Source organism: Propithecus coquereli, unplaced genomic scaffold (genome assembly GCF_000956105.1).
Source record: "Propithecus coquereli isolate 6110/MARCELLA unplaced genomic scaffold, Pcoq_1.0 Scaffold89, whole genome shotgun sequence".
NCBI lineage: Eukaryota > Metazoa > Chordata > Mammalia > Primates > Indriidae > Propithecus > Propithecus coquereli.
The window spans coordinates 5,167,202-5,184,840 of record NW_012155173.1 but is presented as its reverse complement, the minus strand read 5'-3'; positions in this window follow the sequence as shown (position 1 = coordinate 5,184,840).

The following is a 17,639-nucleotide window of genomic DNA, read 5'->3' as shown; positions in this document are numbered from 1 at the left end:
AATTTAAAGAAAAAAACTCTCAAGGTAACTTGTTGACTGTAAACTCAATATTGATTGGTGGCGTGATGTAACTCTGATGAAAGTGAGGTGAGGTTAGAGAGCTTAAGGAGGGAGATGTCTGCTCCATTTTGTTCTGCACAGATCAGGTTTCTGAAATGCGAAGAATAATTCTGATTTATACTTTTAGAGGGTATGTTCAGGGGAAAAATCTCAGAGAGTAAATGGGAAAACTCAAAATCAAAGAGATATGCAATCGGGAACGAAGAAGATCAGAGAAGAAAGGATTTATGTTATTGTAACAATAGTTAAGATGTGGCTACAACTCAGTGAATGCCCGCAGTGTGTTAGGTACTGTCCTAGGGACTGTGAATGTAAAATTTCATTTAATTTCCACAACCACATCTGAGGGAAGCAATGTGCATGTGTGTGTCTGTGTATGTGTATGTGTATATGCGTGTGTGTACAGATGTATGCGACCCTGTAGTAGAACTGAAGAAATTAAGGTTTAATGAAGTCCATAACTGTTTTTAACATTGCACAGTTAGAGAATGGGGATGTCTTGGTTTAAACCCATGTCTGACTGACAAAAGTCCTATCCCCTAACTCCTAACTGCCACAGAATGAGGAAATAGTCTTTTGAAGTCCTTACATAGCGTTCAGAGGTGCTCTGTCTTTCTGGAGTAGCAGAACCAGGACTTACACATGGAAGTCATGTGGAAACAGTATTCACCTGATATAATTATTAACTTCTTAACAAATGAAGCTGCAAGGCAATTGGATGCTTTTCTTAGCAAAATTCTACACTATGGAAGGGGAATCATGTTTTGTTCAACAGCTAGCCATTTCTACTTTATCGTTCAATGTGTACAATTTGAGAAACAAGTAAAAGTATACGACATAAATTGAAATCACTTATAAATCCGCCATTTGGAGATAGCCACTGTTTCACTTTGACGTATTTCAATCTAACCTCTTTTCTACATATTCATGTTAGGAATATATGTATATATGTCTTTGTATACATGTGTATATAAACTTAGAAGCCTACAGTAATGACAGATTCACATTCTGCTTGATTCACTCAATATTTTGTTGTGAGCATTGCCTCATTTCATTTATATTCTTCTTGAGAGGTAAGAAAAGTAGAATTAGAGTTGGCTGATCATGTGCAAAGCAGAGACAGACCTCAACAGGCCAGATGCAGGTCACAGTGTATGGGTAGATAAGACCTGGAGATAAGATAAACGTGTGCTCTATTATGTTATGAGTTAGCTCATGCATTGGTAGACTGCTAAAATGTGGCCGTCAAAGACTTTATGCTTCCTAACTTTAGCCATTTAATCTAATTTTTTATCATTTCAGAGCTTAGTGAAAATAATAAATACTTTTTCAACATTTGATGTTATAGAAACAAAGAGCAATTTGATTTAATGAACATGTCAACTATTATTTCTACCAGCCCAAAGTCTGTTATGTAGCCCCCCCGAGAGTACAGAAGAGAATTAGAAGGCAAGAGTAACAACCCCATTTTCACACAGTGAAAGGCAAACATCCAGACAGTCATGAAATTTAAGAGGAGAGCGATTGTCCTCCATGAAGCTAGCAATAGAACACAGAGAGCTTATCTACAACTAACAACGATCAAATTCCTAAAGATGAATATGCCATTTTGCCTGAGCAAGAATTTCTTCTTTTCTTACATTCTTCAACCAATATAACTTAAACATTAAAATTCTTCCCACTGAATTGTGTATCAAACCCAAGCAGAGCCAACTCTAGGGCATTTATGTTATCTAACCTATTTACCCTAAAGCTCTTATGCAAGTAAATAATCCAAATCTTCACTCTGTGAATGTATGGCCTCAAAGAAATTTTCCATCATTGTTCCACCTGAGAGAAGTATAGATAAAGCGTCATAGTGTTCCAAGGAAGAAACTGTGACTTCCATGAGGGCCCCAGAGTTTGTGGAAATGTTCACAAGGAGCTTCCTGAAGGAAAAGGAACTCATTTTACAAGGTCGCAAGGTCTAATTAATGTTTAATTACCTGAAAAGATAATAGATGACTCAGTACTTGCTCTAGAGTCAAACTGACTGCATTGAATAGCAAGTCTGGTACTTATTAAGAAAGTGAATTTGGTAAAGTTTTTTTTAACTTCCTGCATGTCCTTTAAAATGGTGCTAAACTCAAGAAGTTATCATGGAGTTTCTGTGAGAAATGCATGTAATAAAGCATGCAAATTATCTTGTACAGTGTTTTGCTCATGGCAAGTGTCCCTTACGTGTTATCCAATTTTGCAAGGTGCTAAATAAATGCTACATGACATTTGCAAAATTGTTTCAAATCCTGAAACACCTGGAAATTTAACATTTACTTTAACATTTTGGAAGACTTTGACAAGTTTTCTAAAATGTTACATAGAAAAATAAAATTTTTACAAAGGTCAAAGATAATTTTGCAAAAAAGAGCAAAGAAGGAGAGGATTGTTCGTATCAGTCATGAACATATGACAAAATTATAGTAATAAAAAGTGATGGATTTAAACAGCAATGGATGGACTATTGAGTGGGAAAGAATTTAAAAGTCTTGATAAAGATTATAAAGATTTTAAAACCTGAACCACCAATAAATGGCAACTTAGTATATGATGGAGATGGTACTACAAATCAATAGAGAAAGGACAAATTATTTAATAGATGGTGCTAGGAGAACTGGATCACTATATGGGGAAAATAATATTAAAATTCTGCCTTATCAGGGATGGATTGGCAGCTTATATATAAAAGAAAAAAATACCATCGAACTAATAGGTTCCAACATCAGGGAAATAATCTTGCAGTAAAGAGATTCTTGTTAAATATGACTCCAGATTAATAAACTATAAAAGGTATAGATTTTTAAACATAAAAATTGTAGATTTTCAATCAAAAATTGCCACCATAGACAAGGCTAACAGAGGAACTACATTTTGGTGTATGGTATTTGCAATAAGAAAATATAATAATCAAAATATCTCTAATCATCAGGGAAATGCAAATCAAAACGACAATGAGATATCACCTAACTCCAGCGAGACTGGCCTTTATCAAAAAGTCCCAGAACAACAAATGCTGGAATGGATGTGCAGAGATAGGAACGTTCTTAACACTGCTGGTGGGATTGCAAATTAGTACAACCTCTGTGGAAAGTAATATGGAGATACCTCAAAGAGTTACAAGTAGAACTACCATGTGAATCTGCGACCTGCCAGCCCGGCCCACATTCACACTCCTTAATCCCACCCCTCTTCTTACACAGAGAATGACCTTTGTGTCCCAGACATGAGATGAAAGAAGAAGAATCTAAAGCTACTAAAGCAATCCATGTGAAAATGTAGTATGAGAAAGAGCACACGTGCTGGGAAAAGCAGTGTGCTGGGAGTTGGAAGACTCGCCTTCTGAGCCCCAAACCTTGACCAAACCTTGGTATAACGTTGGGCAAGTATGGAATATCTCCTGGCCTTTGTTTCTTCATTCTGTTGAATTTAATAAAATTTATTTTAGCAATAAAATTTAAAGAAAAAAACTCTCAAGGTAACTTGTTGACTGTAAACTCAATATTGATTGGTGGCGTGATGTAACTCTGATGAAAGTGAGGTGAGGTTAGAGAGCTTAAGGAGGGAGATGTCTGCTCCATTTTGTTCTGCACAGATCAGGTTTCTGAAATGCGAAGAATAATTCTGATTTATACTTTTAGAGGGTATGTTCAGGGGAAAAATCTCAGAGAGTAAATGGGAAAACTCAAAATCAAAGAGATATGCAATTGGGAACGAAGAAGATCAGAGAAGAAAGGATTTATGTTATTGTAACAATAGTTAAGATGTGGCTACAACTCAGTGAATGCCCGCAGTGTGTTAGGTACTGTCCTAGGGACTGTGAATGTAAAATTTCATTTAATTTCCACAACCACATCTGAGGGAAGCAATGTGCATGTGTGTGTCTGTGTATGTGTATGTGTATATGCGTGTGTGTACAGATGTATGCGACCCTGTAGTAGAACTGAAGAAATTAAGGTTTAATGAAGTCCATAACTGTTTTTAACATTGCACAGTTAGAGAATGGGGATGTCTTGGTTTAAACCCATGTCTGACTGACAAAAGTCCTATCCCCTAACTCCTAACTGCCACAGAATGAGGAAATAGTCTTTTGAAGTCCTTACATAGCGTTCAGAGGTGCTCTGTCTTTCTGGAGTAGCAGAACCAGGACTTACACATGGAAGTCATGTGGAAACAGTATTCACCTGATATAATTATTAACTTCTTAACAAATGAAGCTGCAAGGCAATTGGATGGGCTGTCTATACTGAAGCCCATCCTGATCAATTAATGGTGTCCTGATCAATTGGAGGCTTTGAAATAGAGGAAAAGCAAGTATTAGCCTGGGATATTTTTATGGTCATTCTTGCATCACAGAGGGTGAACTTTACTAGACAATCTCCAACGTCATTTTCAACTCTGGAGGGTTTGTGGTTCTTTGATTGCCAAATTCCAGCATGTTTTAACATCAGTGCTCTGAAGATTCCACAATGCACGCAGTATTTATGTGGATGATTAAGACAGCTTTGTATCAACATTCCTCCAACTCTGAGAGATACATAATAAAATAAAATAATAATTAAAACAAACTAGAATTTATTGATCCTTTACATAGTACATAATAACTTCTCAGGAAGCCTATTTTATAACCTTTTTTTACAAAGGGGAAACCTGAAGTGCACAGAAGTTACGTTGTTTTCTCAAGTTTCCAAGGCTAGTAGGTAGCGGAAAAGGAATTGAAACTCAGGTACATCTACTGCAAAAGCCTTCCTCCTTACCACTCTGTTATACCACTTCCCTCTACATGGTGAAATTTCTCTATTATTTATGAGAAATCTGAAGCTTAGATTAAAGGAATCTCCCTTGAACTAATGATTTCTTAGTTTCCTTGTGCTCACACTGTATTTGAGAAATCTCATTTAATACTCACGGTTTCTCTTAAGTGATTATTATTACTTTTCTTTTATGAATACAAAACCGAAAAGCAAAGAGACTGTGTACATTTCCCTCGGTCACTTATGTAATAACTGGCAGGATCAGAATATCTTAGCAAACCTGGGTATCTTTGCAGTGAACTCCTCTGGCTTGGCACATTGAACAGGCCAAGTCCGCAGTTAAAAAGCTAAATGATTTGCTTGGGGCTTAAATACTTAGAAAATCAAAACCTAGAATCCACTTTTTCTGACGTCTTAGTTAATTCTGTCTTTTCCCCACACTAGCAATGCTGATTATGGAAAGTCAATAAGCATGTGTGGCTCTGTTTATTATGGCTGATGCTTCCAATCTCATTTTCTCATTCATTCATACTCTGGATAAAGATGTAAGAAGTTATTTTCTATATGTATTTCACAAGCTGCTAATAGAAAGCAGTTTTGAACAAATCTAAGAGAAAGGAGAACCTGTGCCTGGACTTTGACATAAGAAAAACAAGACTCAAGTCCAGAGAAGATCCCTTCCCAACAGTGGGAAAATAAATTGGTAGCAAAAGGATACTTTCTTCTGCTGAGTTCAGATCTGGCTGTTCAACTCTGCAAATGAAAATGAGGGAATGAATTTACTTCTGAAATGTATTTTGAAAGGGACCAATCTTGCTTCACTGGGATTTTTTTTAAAGCATTGAAAGAATACTTAGACACACAGGGAACACAGGGTCAACCATTCAAACTCCCATGATTCCTTTCGGTCTTCTGCGCATCTCGTAAGTCAGAAGTTTCTCTCAGAAACCGGAATGGAATGCAAAACAAGCTCAGTAGTGCAACGAGCTCTGATTAAAGGAGGCTTAGATGGGGGACGCTGTCTTTCCTACCACAGTGCTGTAAGGAAACCTTAGAGGCAGGAAGTCTGGGTGATTTTCATATTTCTATCACAGGACTTCCCAAAATGTGAATTTGAAACCTCGGTGTTTACCAAATGTTTGTGTGTAATACTTGTCGTGATTGAGAGCGTTCTCAAAATTGAAAAAGGTTCTCAAAAATCGTAGATGCTGCATACTGCTATCTACAATGGAAAAGGGAATAAAGTGATGGCTAAATTATTTTCATTTCAATTTTCTTCCGATTTTTCAGATCAAGTCAAAGAAAAACACTGCCAATTTGAAGCTAATAGGTCTTACACCTAATTTTACCCATCTTTTTTAATCAAAAAGAAAAAAAAAAGAATAAGCCTTACATCAAGGGCCTAGTGTTAGCAAAAATATCTAGCTAGGTTTCAATCAAATTTAATATTTTTAATTTAATTTTCAAGCTGCAATACATCCTCATTTTTGTGGATTCCTTACTTTTCAATTCATCTATTCGCTAAAATTTTCTTGCAGCCCCCAAATCAATACTCACAGTGTTTCTTCAGTCATTCAGGCATGTTCAAAGTGGTGAAAAAATTTGAGTTACTCCACATGCATGCTTCCAGCTGAGGCTAAACAAGGTAACACTCTGCCTTCTTGTTTCGGATCTTATATGGTATACAAGTGTCCTTTTCATAGTCTATTTAGCACCACATTTGGAGATTTTTGTGGGGTTTTTTGTTAGTGATTTTGCAGTTTACAATGGCTCGCAAACATCATACTGAAGTGCTGTCCAGAGCTCCTAAGCACTAGAATACCGCTAGGTGCCTAACAGAGGAAAACTATGTATTAGATAAGCTTTGCTGAGGCGTGAGTTACAGTGCTGTTGTCTGTGAGTTCAATGTTAATGAATCAACAATATATATAAAGCGAGGTGTCTTTAAACAGAAACATACATAAGACAAGTGTATGTATTGATTGGCTAATCATAATGTATGACCAGAGGCGTATAGGAACCCTAACCCTGTATTTCCCCTAAGGATAATAATTCAGTATTCACTAATCTATGTTTGTGGAGACTTTATAAAACATACCTGTCATGAATAATGAGAATCAACTTTACTTCTATATTAGGCAAGTGATTTGAAGCTTCCATTTATGATGGTGCTATATAAAGTATCCTTTAAAAATGAATTTATTTAAGTAAAAAGTAAGTTAATCTACATAAAAGCACTAACAAGAATAGTAGGGGATATAGGTAGCTTGCTGTTATAGCAAAAATTTGAAAGCATAAGGGAAAGCCTGAAGTCTGTGGGTCACTGCTCTAGCAAAAGCTTTTTGAGCAACCTTGCTAAAACATTTAACCAGTTGTTGTACCTCAGTATCATTGTCCTAAGAGAGTGTACCTTCTCCTATAGTGAGATGCTTCTGAGAACCTATAAACAACCTATAAAGAAACTTACAATATGAGCGAGGAAGCGCCACAATCACTGGTATTGCCACTTGCTGACAAATCATGAGGATTACCAGCTATTCTGAGTTCCTGTGCTACTGCAGTTCCATCTGTCAGAACAACAAAAAGAAAAGGGGCACATTTGATATGGCCCCCACCCCCATTACCCGCTAATAATGAAAAAATAATGACCTTTTTCCCATGTTGGTGAATATTTTCCCTGTCAACTCTGATATGCTCATAATGTGGGCAGACAGATTATTTATGACCAAGGAAATTAAATATTATTTCATTTCTCCTAATACAATCTGTGGCGTCTCCTAGCTCCCAATTCCTTCCCATTAAGGTTATTGTCTTTTCTGCTCCAGTTGGCCGCATGCTGTTGGGTTGTAACGGCGCTGGCAGAATGCTCGCAGCATAATGGAGGTGGGAGAATTGGTGTAATTTGCAAGGCTGCCTTCCCCATCTCATCTAAATGAAGACATTTGGTCCCTGCGAGTCAAAACCCATTTTGATGAGTCTAGATGCATTTGCGCTAATGGAAAAGGACAGCCACAGTTGTAATGGGTTTCCTGAACCGGGTTTCCTGACTCAGAATTTCAGAATTTGCAGGGCGATCCCAGGCCCCCTGTTTTAAGTCTCTCATTTTGCATAGGGGGAAACTGAGGAGCAGAGAGGGGGATTCATTTAAAGAGGTCTCGAGTGAAAGAGCACTTTTTTCCCCTGCCAAGCCCTGGTCAATGTTCTCATGCTTTCAATAAGCATTCTGGTTTTATATTTTTATTTTTTGACTTAGATAGTTTTCAGGGGCCCATGCTCTTTTCTAAACATTCAGAGACATGAGTATTTTTATAAGATCCAGAGACAGGAATCTTTGCCACGCAGGGGATGCACCGGCATGCCTCTGCGTTTTTGCCTACTCTATTATCTTGGGTAATTTTGGTTAGAGTGTTCCTCAAAGTGTGCGCTCGGGATTTTTGGAGGCTGCACTTCAGCTCAACTTCTCCCCCCTGTCCTGTCCTGCTTTCCTCCTCCTTCCATAGGTGTTGATTCCTAACATCAAACCGGATCTCAGTGCCTGCTTCCGGGGAACTCAGCCTGTGACACCGAGGAGGTGACGTGTGAGATGAGTTTCTTCATTTCCTATACTTACATTTATTGTGCACCTCCTATGTGCCCAAACTGATAAAGATCCAGTGTGTAAAATATAGTCCCTGCCAACTTAAAGCTTCCAGTGTGGGAGCAGAGACAGACAATTAGAAACACTTATATCGAGCCACTGTGCAACCCAGGCCACTATTCGCTCCTGCCAGACGACTGCTGCGTGGCCCCTGCTGCATCTCACTTTCCATCTTGCTCCCATTTATTCACCCAAGAGAAACGCAATATGACCCTGTCGTTCCTTGGCTTCAAATCTCTTAGTGAAGCACCACTGCCTTTCAAATAAAGCCCAGTTTCTTATTTCACTCCTGCCTATTTCCCCAATATCATTTCTTTCTAATTTGTATGCCTTAGTAACACTGACCTGTTTTCAGTTTCTCAGACCCATGGGCTCTTCCCTATCTCAAAGTCTTTGTTCCTACTTCTTCCTCCATACAGAACATTTCTCCTCTGCCGCCTTTGAGTGGCTGACACGTTCTCAGCCTTCACTACTTGTGGGATGTGTTATCCCCTTAAGGCTGCTGCGTGGGGTTTTATAGGTTATTTATTGCACATGCTAGGTGGGTGCTGTTCACATTGCTAGTCACCTGTGACTTGTGTATTTATTATGACGGCAGTGATCAATAAAGAACCTTAAGCAAGGGATGGCTTTTTCTAATCTGCACAAAGATCGCAAGCAGGCACAATAAAGGAGTAAGAGGTTCATTCCTTAACTACCTACTTTAAGCACTGGATCCTATTAATTCCTTTCATGGTATATATTCTCATTTTAATCATATATTCATTAGTTTGTTCACTTTATTGCTTGTTTCTCCCATTAGGTTTTAAGTTTTGCATGATTAGGAATATATAATTTTTTTCACCCATAAGTATACTGTGTGCCTTGCACAGTGCCTGATATATACAAGGTGCTCAATAAACATTGCTTGGTAACTAACTGAAGGTGAAAGGGTAACATTTGAGCTGTGCTGTGGAATAAGGTAGGATTTAAATACTGGTCCGTGAAAGAGAGGCATTTTTGATGGAAGAGAGGGGACAACTCCATATCTGAGAAATGCGACAAAATGCCCCTATCTTAAAGTAGTGTGCTGCTCACAGGTGTAAAGTGCTAGCACAATGCTTGACATAGCAGCACGCAAAAACATTTCTACTATCATTGCCATCATTCTTTGGCTATGGTTCATGCACAAAACATTCTGCATTGATTAGAAAGTATTCTGTTGTGAAAAAAATTTTAAAAAATCAAAGTTCATGATTACCTTATATGGTTTCAGGAATTCTCTGGAGGAAGTTGAATTTTATAACATTTGAAGTTTCTTCTAGCCTTGAGATTTACCTTGAGACAGTGAAATAAATAGATTTCACAAAAAAGTCAAGTATATCACAAAGCCCAGGACGCTGAAACAGTGAATGAAAATAGTGTTTCTCTTTCTTATGGAATTTCGTCCTTCTCGTTATGACCATGATCTGCTGAACAAATACCCCTGGAAGGCCAAGGACGTTGGACAGTGTCTATACCACCAGCTCTGGTGACTCTGTTAAACTGGACTTACTGAAGGAAGAATGCATGATGTTGAGTTTTCAGCAATTCCCCTTATATCTCCAGAGCTAGAAAGGTATTGTCACCTCCCTTCAAAAATCTGTTGAAACATCCTCTGCTGTAAGATGGCAAACATTACCAACTTCAAAAATCCCAAGTTCATGATGGGAACTCAAAGTTGAGGTCACTCGCTATTTTCCTTTCTAGCACCTGATCACCCTCTCTTTCTCATTTTTTTTTTTTGGTCAGTGTTTTTAAAAATTTCCTTATTAAATATATTCTGTTACTACATTGTATTTTCCAAAAAAGAAAAATAAACTAATAAAAAAAAATGTAAGTCTTATCAAAACTTTCATTTTTTCACAAGAAAATGAAATACTACTGGCAAAGTTTTGGGTTGCTGAGTGATTTTTAGATTGTAGAAAATGTAGGTGGCAGGATGGAAAATAAAATTTTAAAGTTACTCAGTTACCTCCCTCTTTCTTCAGATTGTGTTTAGTTACTTATTTTCTTATGATTAGACTAAGTCTTATTTTAAATGATTAAAACATAAGAATTTTACCTTTTCACTAAGACAAAATTCTGTAACATGGTTGAATACACCTTTGTCCACAGTGTATTTCTATCTTTGCTTTCCTGGCAGCTCTCTGGGATCCTAACAAATCATTCTACCTGGAAGGACAGTGCTACCCATGGCAACATCAGTTCTTCTAGGCCATAAGTGCCAATTAGGATGCTATTCCAGTTACGGACCAAATTACCCTTCTCTTTCCATAGGCCACATAAAGTGAGCCTAATTCACCTTATAAATGAGTTAGAGAAGCATACGTAAAAGCAGCCTATTTTTGATTTCAAAATTCTAAGAGGTCAATGAAGCATCATGCTTCTTTTTATAATATAAAGCACAAAAGATCCCTAACCAGATCTTTTCTCTGTAGGAGATATCCCCCAGAACTCCAGAAACTACACCAAGAACCATGTAGAGTTCATCTCGCACCCTCTGGCATTTATGTTTCTTATCATGGCAAAATGATACCTCCTCCTTCCTGCTCTACAAATCATATCAGCATAATGTCATTAATGTGATAATATTAGTAATGGCAATAACGGCAATTGTAGCTCTACCTATTATCTAGTGGATGATTACTATGTTTCAGGTAATGTTCTCATAACCTTACATATATTAACTAATTTAAACCTCACAATAACTCTAGGAGGCAGATACTATTATTATCTCCACTTTACAGATGAGGCAATTGAGGCACCAGGACACTAAGTCAGCACTAACACAATGAGTTCTATATTTAAATTCACCACTGCCATCACATGGTAGAGCTGAGATATGAAGCCAAGTACTCTGGCTCTACAGCCTGTACTCCTAAAAGCTATGCTATCTGACTTGCCCAAGGCAAGAAAGCAAATAAGAACAGAGACCACCTGCAACAAATCAATGCCTTCTTTCTACATGAGAATTATAAAGAGATTAATCCTACTGATATTTTAACATGACATGTCACAACATCAGATACAAGGTTGTCATCTATTAATACTTTAATATTGTGGCTACAGAAGAGAGAGGGTTTTTTAGGGTTTGTTTTTGTTTCTGTTTTTTTCTTTTTTATTTCTTTAGTAATAGAAAGTCCCTAGATTTCAGCCCATGGTTTGAGTTAAGAACTTAGGGATCTGTGCCCTTCGTTATTTTGCTTTATGAATTTAAAGTGCTATTAGAAGTAGACTCCCCATCCTACTGCTGCTGTCCTTCCTACTATTTCATGGCAATGACAATGCATTTCCCAAAACTTTGGCTTCAGTGGGTACTTCACTCTAGGCACACGTAGGTGGTACTTTAAATAGATCTTCCACTGTTGCGTGTAATGGACAGCTAAATTTCCTTCTCTAAATTCTAACAGAATTACTACTGTTTTCAGCCTCACCTAGGTTGGGCAATCTATCATAAATTCTCCTTTCTTCTTGGGAGCCATTGACTATATCCCAATCCCTGGTTCCAGCTTCTTTGTCAGTCATAGTTTCTGGTTGCAAGCAACAGAAATAGAATAGATATTTTGGCAAGAAAATCAATTTATTGGAAGGATATTGGGTACCTTAAAACATCAACAATAGACTAATCCATCAAATTCTGAAAATATGCAGGAACTAAGAGAGGCAAACACTGAAAACTCATGCTGAAGCCCATGGAGGGACTCTAAAATGTTGCCATTTGTCACTGGATTTTACCACCATAGGATTCTTGTTGCTGCCACCAACATGAATGATCCCTTTACCATCCCTGTACCTCTGCATTAATCCTTCAAGAGTCAAAGTCATGGGTGGAACCATCTGATTGGTCTATCCTAGGCCAAGGGCCTGTACCCATACACTAATTCACAGCAAAATTTACCTAGCAGGCAAGAGGGAGCTTGTCTTTATTCATTTTAAAATGAGAACAGGGTTTGAATGTGGGTGAGCTAAATGAGTGGGAAATTTCAGTGGGAAAAAAGTGTGTGATAAGTATATTTCCAAACTTGTCCATGTGTCTTAATCAAGCCCTCCATCCTAGGGGAAAATGAAAGTTGAATAATGGGAAAGTTTCTTCTAAGAGGTGAAGTAGAGGAAGATAATAAAACAATCATCCCACAAAACATCACACAATAATTTCTCACAATCCATCGCAAAGTACAGTTGTTGCATGCAAAACAGGGCTTCCATTCATTCATTACAAAAGTACTTATTCAGGGCCTATCACCTAAGTGGTGCTGTGTTAGGCATTGTCATTCGGTTCCTATTCTCAAGGAATTTGCCATATACAGTCCAACCCTGTACTTACGCATGAATCCAACCAAGTAAAGATTAAAAATATTACAAAATATAAAAATTCAACATCGAAAATAATTTAAGCAAAAAATACAACGTAACAACCATTGGCATAACATTTACATTTTATCAGGTATTATAAGTAATCTAGCGATGATTTAAAGTTTGTAGGAGGTTTGTGTGTAGGTTACACACAAATACTATTGTCATCCTATGTAAGGAACTTGAGCATTCAGTGGATTTTGGTATCCTCAGGTTTGGGGTCAGGTCGAGGGGAAAGTGGGTTCTGAAACAAATCCCCAGTGGGTGCTAAAGGGCAACTGCACACATCGTCTTTAGTGGAGTCACCAAAATGAAATAATTGACCGCCTTCGGTTCTGTGTATGTATGAAATTGAAACACTCTATATATTTTTCCATTATTATGCTGGCAAAAAAATTAGCGCACTTGACACTTGTGTCATCTTGTACACTTAAATACCAATAGGAAAATTCTGAGCAATCAAGGATGGCAAAGAAAATGGTTAGAATATTGGAGTCAAGTGTAGAGATTTGGGTCTTTGATGTGCTGTTAGACAACTGGGAATCCTTCAGGAGATCAGTGACTCTCAGCTGCCATCTCCTGACATGTTAAATGGGGTAATGCATGAATCTACTTGGGTTATATCTTTGCCAAATTAAGATGCGAATATCTGCCTGGGCTAGGCGTAATTTTTATTCTTCTTCATAAATAAAGAAACCTACTTTTCAGGGCACCAAGTGACAGATATTGACTGGCAAAGTATTTTGCAATTACACTTAATTCTCCACTACAAGCTATTCGAAAACCTCTGGATATTATACAAGCTTCAGTTCCTCTGTTCATGTAGCTTTATCTCTCTGCTAAAATTTCTTTCTTTTTTTTTTATTAAAAAACCCAAGTCTTACAGTTATTCCCACCATCTATACACACACTTTTAATAATTTTTAAGTGGTCAGACACAAAGTGTTCTGTTGCACTTGGATAACTACTTGTAAGTTGAGACGTTTTCTCTCCCATTTTATTATCTCTTTTATAGGAAATGAATAGTGAGATCTGATAAAGGCCAATTTGAATTCTCTTTGCTAGAAAAGAAGAAAAAAAAGCTTTCATTCTTTACAACCCCATAGATGAGAGAAAATTTTCTTATGTTAGGAAACAAAGTTGGAAATGTTCCTGATTTCTCTTGACCCCACTTCTCTCTCCTTATCAAGAAAGGAGTACATTCTCTAATTAGTAGGATTAAGAGGAGGAATTCATAATGAACAATGCAGGACCTTCATGCAGCTCTCTGTCAGAGTGTTGATATGCAGCCTTCCTTGTTCATCTTTGCCTGAGTTTATACAAGATTGCGTGGTGGAATAGAGCCTGAACCTCTAAGGGTCTGGTATACATTTTGAAGGATAAGTTGTCAGAAAACCCAGCTGTGGTTGCAGATGGGATTACTTACTTTAATACAACTTTATCTCTAATAACACTGAATTTTGATGTCTGTCTGATGATGGTCATATTCAGGAAAATAAGAACTGGGTGTTATTTGTGGGATTCCTGAAAACCCCAGCCTTTTCCATTTATGGCAGCAGTTTTATTGAGCAAGTCTCTATCTATCCTCTAACAGCCTCCTTATTAGCAAGCAAGCATATTTTCTAGAAAGAGTGGTCTCACAGGAACATGGTAAGCATTACATATTCTTTTTTTCCTTTCCTTTTTTCAAATACTGGATTTTTTTTTTTTTAGTACAGAACATGCAGATCTTTCTGCCTCTTTTTTAATTGATATACTTATTCATCTTATCTCAATTTCCACCCCCGAAAAAGAGGAAATTGGCTTTAATGGTATAGCAAGTATAGTGTGCCCTTTTAGGAGAAACATAAGAAGAGATTTTGAAAAAATTCCCTCAGAACTTTATGTTTGAGGAGTAAATTTGACATAAGAAAAAGTGTGATTGTGTTAATAAGGGTCATTAAGATATTCCCTTTCCTGTGGTTTGAATCCTCCAACCAAATGATACCTTGAGACGAGGCTTCTCCCTGTGGTCACTAAACTGTTCCCTAAAATATATTTTGTCCGTAGACACTAGATTATACGCGATATGATATGATTTTGCTATGGCACAGTAATTTGAATTTCACTGACTATGCTATGCATGAATAATGCCAGGGAAATTGGTTTTTAGTGATGTTACTTAAGAAGGATAGATGATTTGTACATGGGAAGACTAGTCCTTTAATCCCAGGTTGTTCTAGCTAAAGCTCAAACCACATCAAATTAATATTATTTATTTATTCATTCATTTGTTTTTTATCCAATTCAAAAAAATTTACTTATGACCTACTTGGTTTCAGGCCTTTTTCTACATATTGGAGATCTGCAAGTCAACAAAACAGACAGCAATCCTAAATTCTAGTGGAGAGAACTAGCAGCTACAAATTAATAATTAAATGATATGTAACTTGAAAGGTGATAAGTTCCAGAGAAAAAATAAAACACGCAAAAGGTGTGTAGATTAATGGGGAAGGAAGGAAAGTTTAAACTTTTAAGTAGAGGGGTCATGCAAGGTATATTGAGAAGAAGAAAGCATCTAAACAAAAATTTGAGAAGCAGAGGAGAGAACTATGCATATATACAGATGAGGGCATTCCAAGAAGAGGGAACATGTTTAAAAGCTCCGAGCCAGAAGAATGTTTTGATCCTGAACAGTAAGAGCCAATGTGATTGGAGTTGAATAAGTAGAGAGAAAATTAGTAAGAAATAAAGTCAGAGAGATAATTGGAGGCCAGATTAGATAGAACTTTAGGGCCATTGTCTTTGGAATTACAAAGACAGAGAAGGAAAGTAACTATAAAATTCTTCACATTGACTCTGGTTGATGTGAGGGAATAGATTGAAAGAGTGGTTTAATCAAGGACAAAAGTAGTGAGACCAATTAGGAAGTTAATGCCACGATGTAAATGTGGTGGCCTGGACCGGGTTGGTACCAGTGAATGTGGCAAAACACAGTCTAGATATATTTTTTTTCAGCATATTGTGGGGGTACAGATGTTTAGGTTACGTATGTTGCCCTTGCCCCCCCCAAGTCCGAGTTTCAAATATGTCCATCCTTCAGGTGGTGCGCACTGCACTTTTTGTGTATGCAAATACCCGTCCCTTTGAAGATTACAACAACACGTCTTACTCAAAGAGTGAAATAAGAGCATGTTGGCAAGGAAAGGTTAGAAGTTTTGGCTTACATCCAATATATTAGAGATATCCACTATATAGGTAACTGTAAAAAGCTCAATTTCAGGAAAAAGAGCAAGGCTATTGACACACATTTGAGAATGGTCAGCACATAGGTGGGATCTATGATCAGAGTACTGGGTGTGGTCATCAAGTAAGTCAGTTTAGATAGAAAAGAGAAGCAATCCATTGATATTTCTGTGATGATGAAGAGGTCAGGAAGGTAAGGAAGAACCCACAAAAGAGATAGATGGCAAACAGCCAGTGGTAGGAAAGAAAAAAAATGGAAGAGTGTGCTCACCTGGAAGTAAGGTGAATAAAGGAATGGGAGAAATAGGCCTTGTCATATAATGCTCAGAGGTTACGTGAAATGATTAGTGAGACTGGCTACGGAGTTTAGCAATGTGGAAGTTGCTGGTGACCCTGGCAGGAGTGATTTTGCTGGAATTGTGTTGGTTAAAGCCTTATTAGAGTGGGCCCAATAGAGCGGTGGTGGATCAATCAGAGACCGTAACTATAGAGCTCTTACTGGTCTCTTTTCATGAATAGCCTAACGTCTGAGTCACACTACACATCAGTGTGAATCACCAATAAATCTGATGAAACACCTCTTCAAGCACCAAGAGGACCACCTCTTCTCCCCATCTTGAAATGAGGTACAACTATTTGTCTTGCTTTGGCAAATGAATCATCAGCAGAAGTGACATTTATCAATTCCAAGCAGAGGCGTTAAAATCTGATTTGTGATTATCCAACTCTTTCTTCTTTGTACTAGTGTGAGCAAGATTCTATATAGTGGGAATTTCATTAGCCCTGGTCCAGTATGGAACAGAAATCCTCCACAAATACGTGATGTTCATATGGTGTGATGGAAAATACAAACTTTGTTGTTTCAAACCACTGAACTTTTGAGGTCATTGGTTACTGCACCCTAATCTAACCTTATCTGATCAGCACACACACCTGCTCTGTCTCTGTTGCACCTGCTGGAATGGCTATACCTATATTGACTGAATGAGCATAGCCTGCTTGACATTTATTAGAAAGTCACAAAATCTCTGGAACAACGATCCCGGACCTTTCTGGCACCAGGGACCAGGTTCATGGAAGATAATTTTTCCATGGACTGGGGGCAGGGATGGTTTGGGGATGATTCAAGCACATTACATTTATTGTGCAGTCAAACCTCTCTGCTAATGATAATCTGTATTTGCAGCCACTCCCCAGCGCTAGCATCACTGCCTCAGCTCCACCTCAGATCATCAGGAATTAGATTCTCATAAGGAGCACGCAACCTAGATCCCTTGCATGTGCAGTTAACAATAGGATTCACGCTCCTATGAGAATCTGATGCTGCCACTGATCTGACAGGAGGCGGAGCTCAGGCTGTGACGCCAGTGATGGGGAGTGGCTGCAAATACAGATGAAGCTTCCCTAGCTTGCCTGCTGCTCGCCTCATGCTGTGCAGCCCAATTCCTAACAGGCCACAGAATGGTACCAGTCTGCGGTCCAGAGGTTGGGGACTGCAGCCCCTAAAGATGTAGAGTATCTGCTTTCTTAATCAGCATCATAAACTTAGAATGGTA